This window comes from Gracilinanus agilis, chromosome X, assembly GCF_016433145.1.
Source record: "Gracilinanus agilis isolate LMUSP501 chromosome X, AgileGrace, whole genome shotgun sequence".
Classification (NCBI taxonomy): Eukaryota; Metazoa; Chordata; class Mammalia; order Didelphimorphia; family Didelphidae; genus Gracilinanus; species Gracilinanus agilis.
The window spans coordinates 70,123,195-70,139,358 of NC_058136.1; the positions used below are offsets into that span (position 1 = coordinate 70,123,195).

General features: G+C 36.0%; 1 long non-coding RNA gene across 1 annotated transcript in view; it reads left to right on the forward strand.

Annotated features, from left to right (window-relative positions):
• The first annotated feature begins 2,379 nt into the window (after nt 1–2,379).
• The window catches only part of LOC123253567, a 49,389-nt gene continuing 35,604 nt past the window's right edge, over nt 2,380–16,164 (forward strand). Inside the window, exon 1 of the long non-coding RNA XR_006506615.1 lies at nt 2,380–2,492. This is a non-coding gene — a long non-coding RNA (uncharacterized LOC123253567). The remainder of the gene's footprint in view (nt 2,493–16,164) is intronic.

A 16,164-nucleotide genomic window follows, 5' to 3' on the forward strand; every position in this document is an offset into this window, starting at 1 on the left:
CCCCCTTCCCCCCCTCCCCCCCCCCACCGCTCTGCCCCGCAAAAACACCTGCACACCCAAACAAATGCATTCCATGCAGTTCCTTCTTTTTTAAAAGCCTGCTATTGACATTCCTATTAATGATAACGAATATCCCATATTTTGGGCTTCAGAAAAGTGTTCAAGAGAACTTATAGAGAGAAGCCTTGTGTTTCATAATTATTATATCAGCACAACATATATGTTTTGGAAGAATAATCTAATAAACATAAAACTGGAAACAACATATAGATCATAAGAAGATTGTTTCCTTCGAACCAAAAATGTAGTCTTTTGGAAAGTCCTTAGAATGCTGAATGTCTTGCCTTCTAGTTACCATTTAAGGGGGAAAGTTGGAGGTGATTGAGAACTTAGACTACAAAATTTCCCAGCTAATTGCTGTCTCACCTCTGAATGTCCCAATTTGGAGTGGAAATAGAAGCCAGAATATTAGATTAGGGAGGGCATGTAGAATCTAGAGTATCTGAGCTTGAAGGAAATTTCTGATCCTGATCTGGAGTTGATTGAAGCTGTAGAAGTCAGTGTTGGCACAGACTAGAATGGAGGTAGTGGGTGATACTCAGAGGCTAAGAATGGAAATTGTCAGAAGCAGTGGGATTGTCACTTACACAATGTCAGACCTGGGAGTAGTTGTGGAAAAGGGAATAAGTTAGAACATTTAGAAATGTCAGACCTGCAGTGTCCAAAAATTTTCTGTATGCCTTACATACCTGGGAGAACTCTGAGAACACAAATCATCAGCTCTGGAAGGGGTGTTAAGATGGAAAATATAAATGGTGAGGTTTTATTTTCATATATGTTTTTAGTTGACTAAAATACTAGTTAACTTAAAAACAAAAAAAAAGTAGATTTCTTGGTATGTGATTAAGAACTTATTCCAGGGGGTAGCTGGGTGGCTTAGTGGATTGAGAGCCAGGCCTAGAGACAGGAGGTCCTGGGTTCAAATCTGGCCTCAGACACTTCCCAGCTGGGTGACGCTGGGCAAGTCACTTGACCCCCATTGCCTAGCCCTTACCACTCTTCTGCTTTGGAGCTAATATACAGCATTGACTCCAAGATGGAAAGTAAGGTTTTTTTTTAAAAAAGAACTTATTTCAATTTAATTAATAGCTTAGACTTCTGATGGTAGTATAAAAAATATCTCATGTTCATAAGTACTTAGGAGAAAGGACTTTTTTTTTGCTATTAAAAAAACCCAAAGGGCACACCAAAACAATGCAATTCTATGAACTTTCTTCATTGATAAAGACTATTCTTGATGTTACTAGTAATCATAATGCACATAGTATGTTTTTGGGAAAAGAGTGGTTTTATACCAGTTTTTATTTTATTTTATTTTATTTTATTTTTTTAAAATGTATTTTATTTATTTTAAACCCTAATATGTATCCTATATTGATTTTATTTTGTTATGGGACTAGGCAATGGGGGTTAAGTGACTTGCCCAGAGTCACACAGCTAAGAAGTGTCTGAGGCCAGATTTGAACCTAGGACCTCCTGTTTCTAAGCCTGGCTCTCAATCCACTGAGCCATCCAGCTGCCCCTATTTTTTTATGCCAATTTTTAAAGGGGCAGCATTTGTGCTGTGAAATCTTTGTATTGGTTATGCATCTTGTTATAAGAATGGGGAAAGTAACTTGGTTGATTTTATGTATATCAGAGTGTGACCTCAGAACATAAAATATCAGAAGTGGGAAGTTCCTTAGAACACTGAGCGTCTTGGCTTTGAGGTTCCCTTTATTAAAGGAGAAGCTTGGAGGTGGGTAAGACCTTGGCATATAGCATCACCAAGCTAATAGGGCAGTGCCAGTTCTGAATGCCAGAACATGTACATAGAAGTCAGAAGATTAGAACTGGGAGGTCTCTTAGAACAGGTATTGTTTGAGTTGTGTGGAATTTCCAAATCAAGATGGAATGCTGGAACCTGTCTCAACAACATTAGGAGGGACCTTAGGAGAGAGTAAGTGAGAGATGTCCAGAGCCCGAGGAAAGAAAGTGAGACCCTGGGACAGAGGAGGTCAGGACTAAGAGGAGCCATAGAGCAGAGAATGACAACAATAGGAGAGGACTTAGAACAAGGCTCATTATAGTTAGGAGAACCTTTAGAACCCAGAATGTTAGAATTCAGAGAGGATTTAAAGGCAGAGAAATATCAGAGCTGGGTGTGCCACGAGATGGCGAATCTTTAGGTCTGAAACATAAAATATTATCTTTGGGAAGGAGGTTTCTTGGTTATGTGCTTGATGGGCCAAAGTATGGGGAAGGACAAGAAAATTTAAAAAAAGAATCCCTATTTTTGCAGAATTTAACCATTCATATCCATATGTTTTATATCAGCACAGAGGTGAAGCTTTGAATGAAAACCAAGATCTTCAGACAACCAGACCATCATGGAGGGGGCTCATTTAAGGAAAAAAAGCAAGAAAAGAAAAACTGGTAATACCCTTCATCAGGTAAAACAGATTTTGATATTCTTCTTAAAGATAATGATCCTGGAGTATTTTATGAGAAAAAATAAGTGCTAAGTCCTTGGATTTAAAAGGAGCGGGATGTGTGTTTTGAAATCCCTGTAAGGATAATGCAGGAAGGGAAGTATATGGAAATCAATAGAGCCGAAAAAGCTAAAAATAAAAGAACTCGTGTAGGTTCAAGGAAGTTGTAGCCTGAGTACCTAGAATGTCAAGTTTGGAATTGTCATCAGAGCCTAGGCTTCAAGTTGTTTTTGGGGGAAGAATTTTGGAGATTGCAAAGGACATAGAATACAGACATTCCTAGCTAGGACAGAAGTCACCACTCTGAATGTCCGAACTTAGATAAGACAGAGAAGTAGAGTATCAGATTTGGGAGGACACTTGGAACCCACAATGTCTGAGCTTGAAGGAAATTTCTCATCCAAAATCTGGAGCTGGATGAGGCTGTAGAAGCTGGAATGTCAGTGTTAGGAGGGTCTAGAACAGAAAGAATTGGAAATGTTCAGAGGCTGAAAATGGAAATGATCAGAAAGTGCGATGGACTGGGAGTAGCAATGGAGAAGAAAATGAGAGTTGAAATGCTTGGAAGAAGGGATATCAGAGCAAGGAGAGCCCTTAGAACACAAAAGATCAGACTCAGTAATGCCCTTTTAAAAATCTGCCATATGCCATAGCTAGGAGAGCTTTGAGAAAATAAAACATCTGCTCCAAAAGGACCTTAAAATGGAAAATATCACAGATGTTAAGGATTTATATTCATATATATTCTTAGAGGGCCTAAATATTGGCCAGTTTTAATTTAAAAAACAAGAAGAAATTTCTTTTTGGTATAAGAACAAGACTTTATTTTATTTAATGCATTTTAATATATTAATTATTGAGCACAATTTATATAACATATCATATTTTTAGTGTATTTAAGCCCAGTTATGATGAGAGTACTCTCTATATTTTGACTAGCCCCCAAATCCTGAAAAGCTCCAAACACCTACACACCCAAACAAATATAATTTTATGCAGATCCTCCTTTGGCAAAGACTGCTTTTGATATTACTATTAATAACAATGGAGCTAGCATATTTTTGGTTACAAAGAAGGTATTACATATAGAGGACTTAGAAGGGAGAAGACTTATTTTTGTGAATCATTATATCATTAAGACACATAATAATAATAATAATAGCAATAATAATCTGGTAAACCAAAAACTTGAGGGGGGGGAACCCTATAGATCACAGAGGACGTGACCTTAGAACCAGATATGTCCTATCTGTGAAGATCCTTAGAACACTGAATGCCTAGACTTCCAGGTACCGTTTAAGGGGGAGAACAAACGCAATTCCATGCAGTTCTTTCTTTGGTAAAGACTGCTATTGATATTACTATTAATAATGATGAATGTAATAATATTTTTCAATACAAAAAAGATGTGTTCATACAGAGGACTTTAAAGAGAGAAGTCTTTATTTTTTTTCCATTTGACTTGACTATGCTTATTTGTTATAATGGTTTCCATTTTTTCTATCTTTTTTAATTGAAAAAATTTTATTTAATTAAGGATTTAGAATATTTTCCCATGTTTACATGATTCATGTTCCTTCTCTCCCCTCCTCTTACCCCCCTCCTGTAGCCAAGGAGCAATTCCACTGGGTTTTACATGTGTCATTGATCAAGATCTATTTACATATTATTGATATTTACATTAGGGTGAATGCTTAGAGTCTACATACCCAATCACATCCTCATCGACCCATGTGATCAAGCAGTTGTTTTTCTTCTGCTCCCAAAGTTCTTTCTCTGGATGTGGATAGCGTTCCTTCTCATAGGTCCCTCAGGATTGTCCTGGGTCATTGCATTGCTGCTATTAGAGAAGTCCATTACATTTGACTGTACCACAGTGTATCTGTCTCCTGGTTCTGCTCCTTTCCCTCTGCATCAATTCCTGGAGGTCATTCCAGTTCACATGGAATTCTTCCAGTTCATTATTCCTTTGACCACAATAGTATTCCATCATCAACAGATTCCACAATTTGTTCAGCCATTCCCCAATTGAAGGGCATCCCCTCGTTTTCCAGTTTTTTTGCCACCACAAAGAGCGAGGCTATAAACATTTTTGTACAAGTCTTTTTCCTTATTATCTCTTTGGGGTATAACCTCAGCAGTGGTATGCCTGGATCAAAGGGTAGACAGTCCTTTAAACCCTTTGGGCATAGTTCCAAATTGCCATCCAGAATGATTGGATCCATTCACAACTCCACCAGCAGTGCATTAATGTCCCAATTTTGCCACATCCCCTCCAACATTTATTACTTTCCTTTGCTATCATGTTAGTCAATCTGCTAGGTGTGAGGTGGTACCTCAGAGTTGTTTTGATTTGCATTTCTCTAATTATAAGAGATTTAGAACATTTTTATGTGCTTATTGGTAGTTTTGATTTCTTTATCTGAAAATTGCCTATTCATGTCCCTTGCCCATTTATCAATTGGAGAATGGCTTGATTTTTTGTACAAAAGTCTGAGTAATTAGACCTTTGTCAGAGATTTTTGTTATCTTGATGTTTAGAAATTGTTTATCAGTAAGGCATAAGGATATGTCTTACATAATTCAACAAATCAAAAATTGGAAAAAAAACCATTATAGATTGCAAGAGGATTTGGCCTTAAAACTAGAAATGCTTTATGTTAGAGAAAGGCCTTAGAACACAAAATTTCTTGCCTTTCATGTGCTATTCATTCAAGGGTGGAAGTTGGAGGCAGTTGAGAGCTTAAGAGTAAGTCCTGCCTCTGAATGGCCCAATTTGGAGTTGAAAGTGAAGCTGGCATCTTAGATCAGGAAGGGCACTTAGAACCTAGATGGACTGACCTTGAAAGAAATTTAGAATCCCAAGTCCTGAGCTGGATGTTGCTTTAGAAGCTGGAATGCCAGGGTTGGGAGGGACTAGAGCAGAGAGAGTGGGAGATGGTTAAGGATTGAGACTGGAAATTGTCAGATGCAGGGGGATTTTAGTATACACAATGACAGGACTTGGAATAGTCAGGAAGAAGATAATGCGAGGTAGGAGAACTTTTGGAAGAAGCGAAGGGAGAACAAAAAACAAAAACAAAAACAAAAAAAGAACAAAAAAGATCAGAACTCGGAGTGTCTAAAAAAAATAACACATGTGATAGCAAGGGCATGAGGTTCTGAGAACATAAATCATCAGCCCCAGAAGGAACTTATAATGGAAAATGCCACAAATGGCAGCAATTTATTTAAATATATATTCTTAGTGTCCAAAAATAGTGGCCAGTTCAAGTTAACTTTTTTTAAAGTAGACTTTTCTGATGAAAGTAATAATTCATTGCAATTTATTATAGATTACCTCAGTGGTGATGCTTTAAAAAAATCTCACATCACGGACTATTTTTTCCTTAACTAACCCCTGTACCTCTTAACCCCAAATACCAGCACAGTGAAGGAAATGCAATTCTATGCATTTCCTTCTTTGGTAAAGATTGCTGTTGATATTACTATTAATCATAATGCATATAGTCTTTTTGCTCACAAAACAAAGTGTTACAGAAAGGAATTAAAAGGGATATGACATGTTTCAAAATCATATTCCCGAGACCCATGTACATATTTAATAAGAATCCTCTCAATAAAAAATTGGAAAAAAAACCTTTAGAAATCATTGGAAGATGCAGTTGTAGAACCAAAAGCATCATAAAAGCATATAATCATAACCATGATAATACAATGGAAAAAACCATATAGTTCATAGTAAGATTTTCCTGTAGATTCAAAAATGGCATGCCCTGGAAGGTCCTTAGAACACGTAATGTCTAGGCTTTCTGTTAATATTCAGTGGGGAGAAGATGGAGATAATTGAGGGCTTAGAATACAGAATTTCCAAGTAAGGTGACAAGTTCTACTTCTAAATGTTTCAATAAATGAAGTCAGAATTATAGATCTGATCAATGATACATGTAAAACCCAGTTGAATGGCTATGGGAGGGTGGAGGGAAGAGGGGAGGGAAATAATACGAATCATGTAACCATGGGAAAATATTCTAAATGAATTAATTAAATAAATAAATTTAAAAATAATAATACATAAAAATAAAAAGAATTGTAGATCTGGAAGGGTACTTGGAACCTAGAATGTCTGAGCTTGAAAGAGTTTTTAATTCAGAAACCAGAGCTGGATGATGCTACGGATACAGGAATGCCATTGTTGGGAGAGACTAGAACAGAGAGAGTGGGAGATGTTCTGGGACTGAGTGTAGAAACTGTCAGAAGCAGTGGGATTTTTAGTACACAGAATGTCAGGCCTGGGAGTAGCCATGGAGAGAACAAGAGACTTAGGAAAACATTTATAACAAAGTGTATCAGATTAAGTAGAGAACATAAAAGGTCCTCAAAGCTTTCATATGCCATAGCAGTGATGGTCCTGAGGATGTAAAGCATTTGCTCTGGAATGGACCTCTGAATGCAAAACATCATACATTTTAAGGATTAATTTAAAATCTATTTTTAGTGGGCAAAAATATTTGCCAGCTCTAAGTAAATTAAGAAAGGAGGAGAAGTTAGATTTTCCACAGGAGATCAGTCATTTATTTTAATCTAATTTATACTATAGTATGGTGAAATTTTTAAAAAATCACACATTTGACTCTACAACCAAATGAGTTTGGTGAAAGTACTGACTTCTTTTGGCTACTAAAAAATCACCAGACAACCCAATATACTAGCACACACACACACCAAAAAGGAATTCCAAGAAATTCCATCTTTGGTAAATACCACTATTACCATTAATGATAGTAAACAATGATAATAATAAGTATTTTTTATCTCAAAATATAAGACAATGTGTCCTGAGGACTGATAAGAAGCACAATTTATATTTCAATATTATATCAGTAAGACCTATGAAGAGTGTAAAGCATTAAAAATAAGAAATAAAGACTTTATTGATCACAGGATGATGTGTCTTTAGAACCAAAAATGTCATGTTTTGGAAAGTCCTCAGAAAAATTGACTATCTGGGCTTCCAATTACAAATCATTCAAGGGGAAAAAGATGGAGGTGGCTGAGACTTTAGAATATTCAATTTCCTATCTATGTACTTTCAGGGGGCCAAAATGTTGGCTAGATCTCAGTAAATTAAAAAACAAATAGAAGGTAGATTTTTCACGTGAGAACAGCCACTTATTACAATTTAATTTATGTTATACAGTGTTGAAGTATAATAGTAACACAGTATAACAGTGAAGTTATATGCTGACCCTAGGAAGGTGTTTCTCTCCAAAAATGTGACATCTTAGAAAATGCTTAGAGCACTGAATGTCTGGCCTTCCAGGGACTGTTCAAGAGGAGGATGAGGTATAGAAGCTAGAATGTCAGTCTTGGCAGGGATGGAATTGACAGAGTAGGGGAGATGTTCAGAGATGGAGGAAGGAAATTGTCAGAGACTGGAGGAGTTTTTCACAGGCCTGGGAGTAGCCAAGAAGAGGACGAAAGACTTAGGAGAGCATTTAGATCAATGGATATGTGTTCAAAGTGAGCTCTTAGAACACACAAGGTCAGACCTGGAATGTCCTGGACGCTTCATATGCCCAAGCTGACAGGCTTCTCAGAACATCAGTGATCTGTTCTGGAAGAGATCTTAGAATGTAAAATATCATAAATGGCAAGGATTTAAATTTTTATACGTATTCTTAGTGAGCCACAATATCAGCCAATTTTAGGCCAATCAAAAAAGGCAAAGGTCAGTTTTTAAAGTATGAAATCAGTCATTTATTTCATTTTAATTTATTTAAAATAGTTGTGAAACTTTAAAAAATATGAACATCCTCAACCATAAGCCAAATGGGTTTGATGATAGATAGTTTAGACTATTTTTTTGGTTGGCTAAAATAAAATTTTTAAATCTAAAACATGGACACATTAAAAAATGAAATTCCATGTATTTCTTTTTTGAGGAAAGATTGCTATTGATATTACTATTGTGATAATGAATATAGAGTTTTTTTGGTCATAAAAAGGTTTTACATAATGAGTATAATAAACACAGCTTATGTTTCAAAATCATTACATCAGTAAGAACTAGGTTCATAGTAATATTGATTCAATCAACTAAAAGTGAGAAAAACATTCTTATTCATCACAGGAGAGTATAACATTAGAATCTAAAGTGTCAGATCAAGAAAAAAACACAAAGAAAAATGTTTATTGGACATAGGAGAGTATTTCTTTAGATCCTGAAATGTCATACCTTGGAAGGTCTTTCAAAGAATGAATATCTGGGCTTCCAGGTACTATTCAAAGAGGAAAATTGGAGGTGGTCCAGAGCTTAGAATAGAGATCTTTTGTAGGCAGTAAATCTCATCTCATAATCCCCCAGTTTGAAGTGGACAGTGAAGACAGAATTTTAGAACAGATTGGGCACTTAGAACCAAGTAAATATGGGTATGAAGGAAAAGTCTGAGTTAGGAGGAAGTTGTACATCTAGACTTCAGAGCTGGATGAAGCTGTAGAATCTAGAATGTCTGTGTGGAGAGGGACTGTTAGAAACAGGGGGAGATGTTCTGGGCTTGAGAATGGAAATTGTCAGAAGCAGGAAGATTTTAGCACCAAGCAGATCAGGCCTTGGAGTAGTCATGGACAAGAGAAATGAGAAGTAAGAAAGCTCTTAGAAGAAGGGATATCAGAGGTAAGCACATGAAGGGTCAGAACTTGAGTGTCCTAAAAACTACCCTATATTGGGGCTCTGAGATCATAAATTTTTAGCTGTGGAAGAAGCCTATACTGGAGAATACTACAAATGGCAACAATTTATTTAAATATATACTCTTAGTTGCCAAAGATATTGATAAGTTCAAGACAATTAAAAACAAACAAGAGGAAGTTAGACTTAAAAAAAAAATAAAACCTTTACCTTCCATCTTAGAATCAATACTTTTGTATCGGTTCCAAGGCAGAAGAGCAGTAAGGGCTAGGTAATGGAGGTTAAGTGACTTGCCCAGGATCACACAGCTAGGAAGTATCTGAGAAGGCCAGGTTTGAACCCAGGGCCTCCCGTCTCTAGGCCTGTCTCTCAATCCACTGAGCCACCCAGCTGCCCCCTAGACTTTTTTTTTATGAAATCATTCATTTATTCCAATATGCATTAGTGATTGCTTAAAAGAAAAACAAAACCAAAACACTTGACATCTTCACTACCACTACCAAAAGGGTTTGTCTAGCTAAAAAAAATCTCAAAGGAACCATAAAACCCTACAGAGAAACCACTGGGGTTCCCTGAATGATCTTCTTTGGTCAAAATTGATATTGATAATTCCATTAATGAAATCAAATGTAGAATATTTTTGAACAAAAACCAGCATGTTACCTACTGAGGTCTTATAAGGGGCTTGACATATGGTTTTAAATTGGTATATTGATGAGACCAAGGTGCACTATAAGAATAATCAAATAAAGAAATAAAGTTTCTAAGGAGTAGGATGGTGTGGCTTTAAAACCAAAAATGTCATGTCTTGGTAGGTCCTTAGAACAGTGACTATCTGGGATTCCAGGTCTCATCTAACACTCAAGAATGGTGGAAATAGCTGAGAATTTAGGATATAGAATGTCCCATATACATGTTAACTGCTGCCAGTGAATGTAGACATCTGGAGTAGAACATAATACCAGAATATTAGATTAGAGAGGGCATTGAGAAGCCAAAATGTGTCAGCATAAAAGAAATTTTGAATCTAAAGTCCTGAGCTGGATGAACCTGTAGAATCTGGAATGTCATTTTTGGGAGAGATTAGACCAGAGAGGGAGCGATGGGAGATTTTCAGGGGCTAAGAATGGAAATTTTCAGAAGAAGGAAGATTTGAGCATATAGAATGTGAGACCGGAGGGGAGCCATGGAGAAGAGAATGAGTGATGTAGGAGAATCCTTAGAAGAAAGGTTATCAAAACAAGGAGAATACAAAACATAAAAAGTTAGTATGTGGTATGTCCTCAAAAACCATCATATTTGATACCTTGGAGAGCCTTGAGAGCAGAAATCCTATGTTCTGAAAGGGGCCTTTGAATGGACAGTCTCACAAAGGGTAAGTGTTTATTTTCATATATATCCTTGGTTGTTGTTGATATTGGTCAGTTAGAACTGACCAATTTTTATTTAAGATTTAAATATTTTATTTTTTTAGAAAAAATTTCCATGGTTACATGATTCCTGTTTTTACTTTCCCCTTCACCCCCTTCACCCCTTCCCCCCATATCCAATGCACATTTCCACTGGTTTTAACATGTGTCATCAATCAAGACTTATTTACATATTATTGATAGTTGCATTGGTGTGGTCATTTAGTGTCTACATCCCCAACCATGTCCACATCAACCCATGTGTTCAAGCGGTTGTTTTACTTCTGTGTTTCCACTCCTGCAGTTCTTCCTCTGAATGTGGGTAGCATTCTTTTCCATAAATCCCTCAGAATTGTCCTGTGTCATTGCATTGCTGGTAGTACAGAAATCCATTACATTCGATTTTACCACAGTGTATCAGTCTCTGTGTACAATGTTCTTCTGGTTCTGCTCCTTTCTCTCTGCATCAGTTCCTGGAGGTCTTTCCAGTTCACATGGAATTCCTCCAGTTTATTATTCCTTTGAGCACAATAGTATTTCATCACCAGCCAATTTTTATTTTAAATATGCAGAGTTAATTAAAAATAAGACTGTAGATATTTCATATAGGATCAATTATTTATTCCTTTTTAATTCATAGGATACATTAGTGATGCTTTCAAAAAATAACCAATGACATATCTCACATCCCGAAACACAGTATGTTAGTGTACATTGTTAGTGTACAATCTATTTTTTGGCTAGTTACTAAAAAAAAAAAAACCCCTCCCACCCCAAAATCTGTACTTGGAAATAAATGCAATTCTGGGTAGTTCCTTCTTTGGTAAAAATGCTTTTGATATTACAATTAATGATAATGAATGTACAATATTTTTTAACAAAACCAAAAAAAAGTATAATGTTTCAAATACTTAGATGGGACCCAACTTATGCTGCCAAGTCAGTATATGTGTTACACCTATGTGTGTTGTTATACTAATCCAGTGAACAAAAATGAAAATAAAACTTTATCGAATGTAGTAGGTATGACCTGAGAACCCAAAATATCAGGTCTTGTAGGGTCCTTAGAACACTGAAAGCCAACTCTTCTAGGTACTTTTCAAGGAAGTATGTTCAAAGCCATCTAGAGTTTACCATACCGAGTTTCCTTGCTCCTAGAAGCCCAGTTGTGAGTGGAAAGTGAAGCCTGAGTATTAGAATTGGGAGAGCAATTTAGAGTGTCTCAACTTGAAGAAAATTTCTAATCCAGAGTCCTGACTGGACAGGATTTCAGAAAGAGGAATGTCCAAAGTTAGGTTGCTAGTGAGAAAGGAAGATGTTCAGAGCCTGAGAATGCATATTGTAAGTGGGATGGGATTTTACCACTCAGAATGTCCAGTCTGGGAATCACTAAGGAAAAGAGAATCAAAGACTTGGGAGAGCATTAAAAACTGGATTCCAGATAAAGGTGAAAACTTAGAACAGAAAAGGTCAGACATGGAGTATCCTAGAAACTTCCACCATGCCTTAGCTGAGGGGCTTCTGAGAGCATCAGTTTATTTTCTCTTGAAGAATCCTTAGTATGCAAAATGTCATAAATGAAAAGGATTAAATTTTTCATCTACATATTTTTAGGGAGTCATAATATTGGCCCATTTTAGATAAATTAAAAAACAAGCAAGTAGAATTTTTTGGTATGAAACCAGTCATTTATTTCCAGTTATTTTACATCAAACAGTTCTGAAGCTACAATAAAAACCAAACCAAAAAAAAAGTTACATCCTCAGCCAAAAGGGTATGATGAAAATATTGATTATTTTTTGGCTAGCTGAAAACAACCCTCAAAAAATCCAAAACACAATCATAGCAAACCAAATAGAATTCCAAGTGTTTCCTTTTTGATAAAGACTTCTTTTGATATTATAAAATGATAATATGGAGTCTTTTTGGCCATGAAACAAAGTCTTACATAAACAGTATTTATAATGACTATAACTTATGTTTCAAAATCATATCAGTAACACCTACATTCATTGTAATAATCATGCAGTCAAAAAAAATGTGGGAACAAAATCTCTTATAAATCCTAGAAGAGTGCAAACTTAGATTCCAAAGTGTCAGACCTGGAAAGGTCACAAAAAATACCTTAAAATTATTTCTTGATCACAGGAGAGTATTTCTTAAGATCATGAAAAGACTTTGGAAAGTCTTTAGAAGAATTAACTTCTGGGCTTCTAGGCACCATAGAAAATGAAAAATTGGAGATGGTTCAGACTTAGAATATAAAACTTCCTGGGTAAACAGTGAGTCCTGCCTCTGAATGTCCTAGTTTGTAGTGGAAAGTGAAGCCAGAATTTTAGAACAGGATGGGCACTTAGAACCCATTGTATCTGAATGGCAAGAAAATTTCTAAGGTAAGAGGACATTTGGAATCCAGACTGCAGAGCTGGGTGGGGCTTCTGAATGTAGAATGTTTGGTATGGGGAAGGACTAGAGGAGACAGGTGAAGATGTTCTGGGGCTAAGAATGGAAATTGTTAGAATCAGGAGGATTTTAGTACCCAGCAGGTCAACCTTGTGAGTAGTGAGGGAGAGGAGAATTGAGAGGGAAGAGAGCTCTTAGAAGATAGGGTATTTGAGGAAAGAGAGGCCTTAGAACATCAAAGGTCAGAACTTGGAGCGTCCTAAAAACTACCCTATGTGATAGGGCTCTGAGATCATAAAGCATAAGCCTTGGAAACAATTTATGATGGGCAATACCATAAATGGCAACAGTTTATTTAAATATATATTCTTAGTTGCCAAAGATATTGACTAATTCTAGGTAATTTTAAAAAATAAGAGGAAGGTAGTTTTTTTTGGTATGAGATCATTCATTTATTCCAATATAATTTATATCATGTATCAGTGTTGCCTTAAAAACATCCCACATCTTTGTGAACGTTACCATGGAACCACAAAACCCTTCAGAAACCACTGTAGTTCCCTCCTCAAAATTGATATTGATATTACTATTAATGAAATTGAATGGAGAGTACTTTGGGCCAAAAAAGTCCAACTCTGTTATGTCCTGAGGTCTTTTTAGAGACTTGAGTTATAAGGACTTGAGTTATAAATCAGTGTATGAGTGTGGCCTGTGGACATTGTAATAATAATCTAGTTAATAAAAAAATGAAGTTTCTAGAGAATATGATGATGTGGCTTCAAAACCAATAATGTCATGCCTTGGAAGGTTCTTAGAACCCTGAATGTCTGGGCTTCCAGGTCGCATTCAAGATGAAATATTGGAAATAGTTGAGAGTTTAGGATATAGATTGTCCTATCTAGACATTGTCTTGCTTCTGAATGTAGGAATGTTAAATGAGTGTTAAGTCAGAGTATTAGACTGGGAAGGGGGGGCATGTAGAATTTGGAATGTTTGCTGAAGGAAATTTCTAATCTAGAATCCTGAGCTGGAGGGGGCTGGAAAAGCTGGAATATTGGAATTGAAAGGAACTAGAACAGAGAGAGTGGGATATGTTCTGTGTCTGGGAATGGAAATCATCAGAAGAGTAGGGTTTTACAGTTGAATTGTGCGTTGACTACGGGAGGGGTGAAGGAGGAGGGGAGGGAAAGAACATGAATCTTGTAACCATGGGAAAATATTCTTAATTAATTAATTAAATTTAAAAAAAGAAGAGTAGGGTTTTAGAACTCATTATCTTTGGATGAGCCATGGAGAAGAGCTCATGTAGGAGAACCCTTAGAAGAAAGGATATCGGAATAAAGAGAGCACTTGGAACACAAAAAGCCTAGGTCATGATGTATACTAAAAATCACCATATTTGTTAGCTTAGAGAACATTGAGAACAGAAATCTTATGTTCTGGAAGAGGCCTTTGAATGGACACTCTCACAAAAGACAATGATTTATTTTCATATGCATTCTTATTTGACCCCAATATTGGTTTGTTCTAGGTATTCATATGGTGAATTAGTGGTACTTTAAGAAAAAATCAAGAACAACACATCTCACATTCTCAATCAAAATGCCAAAAAAGTATGGTTAATGTACTATCTGTTTTTTTGGCTAGCCCATGAAAATCCAGAAGACTCTACAAAAACTCATACCCTGAAACAAATGCAATTCCATGCAATTAATTCCTTTTTATGTTAGGAATGTTGTTGATATTACTATTAATGATAATGAATACAGAGTATTTTTGAACAAAAGAAATCCAATGTGTAATGTTCCAAGTACTTAGAAGGAACTCAACTTATGTCTCAAAGTTCATATATTTATTAGACTCATGTGCATTGTCACACTAATCAATTAACGAAAATGAAAAAACCTTTTAGAATATAGAACAGAACAGGATGGCCTCAGATCCAAAAATATCAAATCTTATAGGGTCCTTAAAACACTGAATGTCTATTTTCCCAGGACCTTCCACGGAGGTATATTCGAAATGGTCTAGACTTTACCATACCGAATTTCCTTGCTAGGAGGCAAGTCAAGTCGTTTCTTTGAATATCCCAGTTTTGAGTGGAAAGTGAAGCCAGAGTACATGTAGAAGTTGGAATGTCTGAACTGGAAGGAAACTTCTAATCCAAAATCCTGAGGTGGTTGGCCTGTAGAAACTAGAACGCTCTAATTGAGAGGGACTTGGAACAAAGAGAGTGGGAGATGTTCAGAGTCTGAGAATAGACATAATTCTATATTGTAGAATATAGAATTATAGAATATAGAATAAGCACAGTGGGATTTTAGGACTCAGACTATTCAGCTTGGGAGTAGCCTCAGAGAAGAAAACGAGAGAGGTGGGGAGGGGGGGAGCATTTATAGAAGAGTTCTCAAGAAGGAAGACAGCCCTAAGATCCTAGCATATCAAAAAAAAGGAGTATCATCAATAACATTTAAGTGTATCCCATGAGGAGTCTGAGGAGGTAAATCATCAGTTATAGAAGATCCCTAGAATGGAAAATACCATTAATTTGAAGGTTTAAATTTATTACATATTCTTAGTGGCACAAACATTGGCCAATTTGAATTAAATTTTTAAAACAGAAACATTTTTATGAGCTTAATATTCTTTTCTAATTTAATTTCTATTATATGTGTGTATGTGTGTGTATTTTTAGTGGTCCAAAATATTGGCCGTTTCTGGTTATTTTGAAAAACCAGAAGAAAGTAGATTTTTCATACAACATCAATAATTTATTCCAGTTTGGTACATATTATCTCAGTGATGATACTTAAAACCCCCAAACTTCAGATGTTTCGCCATACTGTCAAAAGGATATGGTACAAATACTGTCTTTTTTGACTATCCAAAGAAACCTCAAAAAACCTAAATGCCAAAACAAGTGCAATTCCATGCTCTTCCTTTTTTGAAGACTATTGATTTTAGTATTCATGATAATGAATATAGAGTCTTTCTGGCAAAAAACCAAGACTGTATTTATACTGACAAGGAGAATACCTATATTTTGCCATCATTATGTCAATAACATGTGCATTGTAATAATAATTAAATAAACCACTGAGGGAAAACCATCAGAGGACTGTGTAAAAAT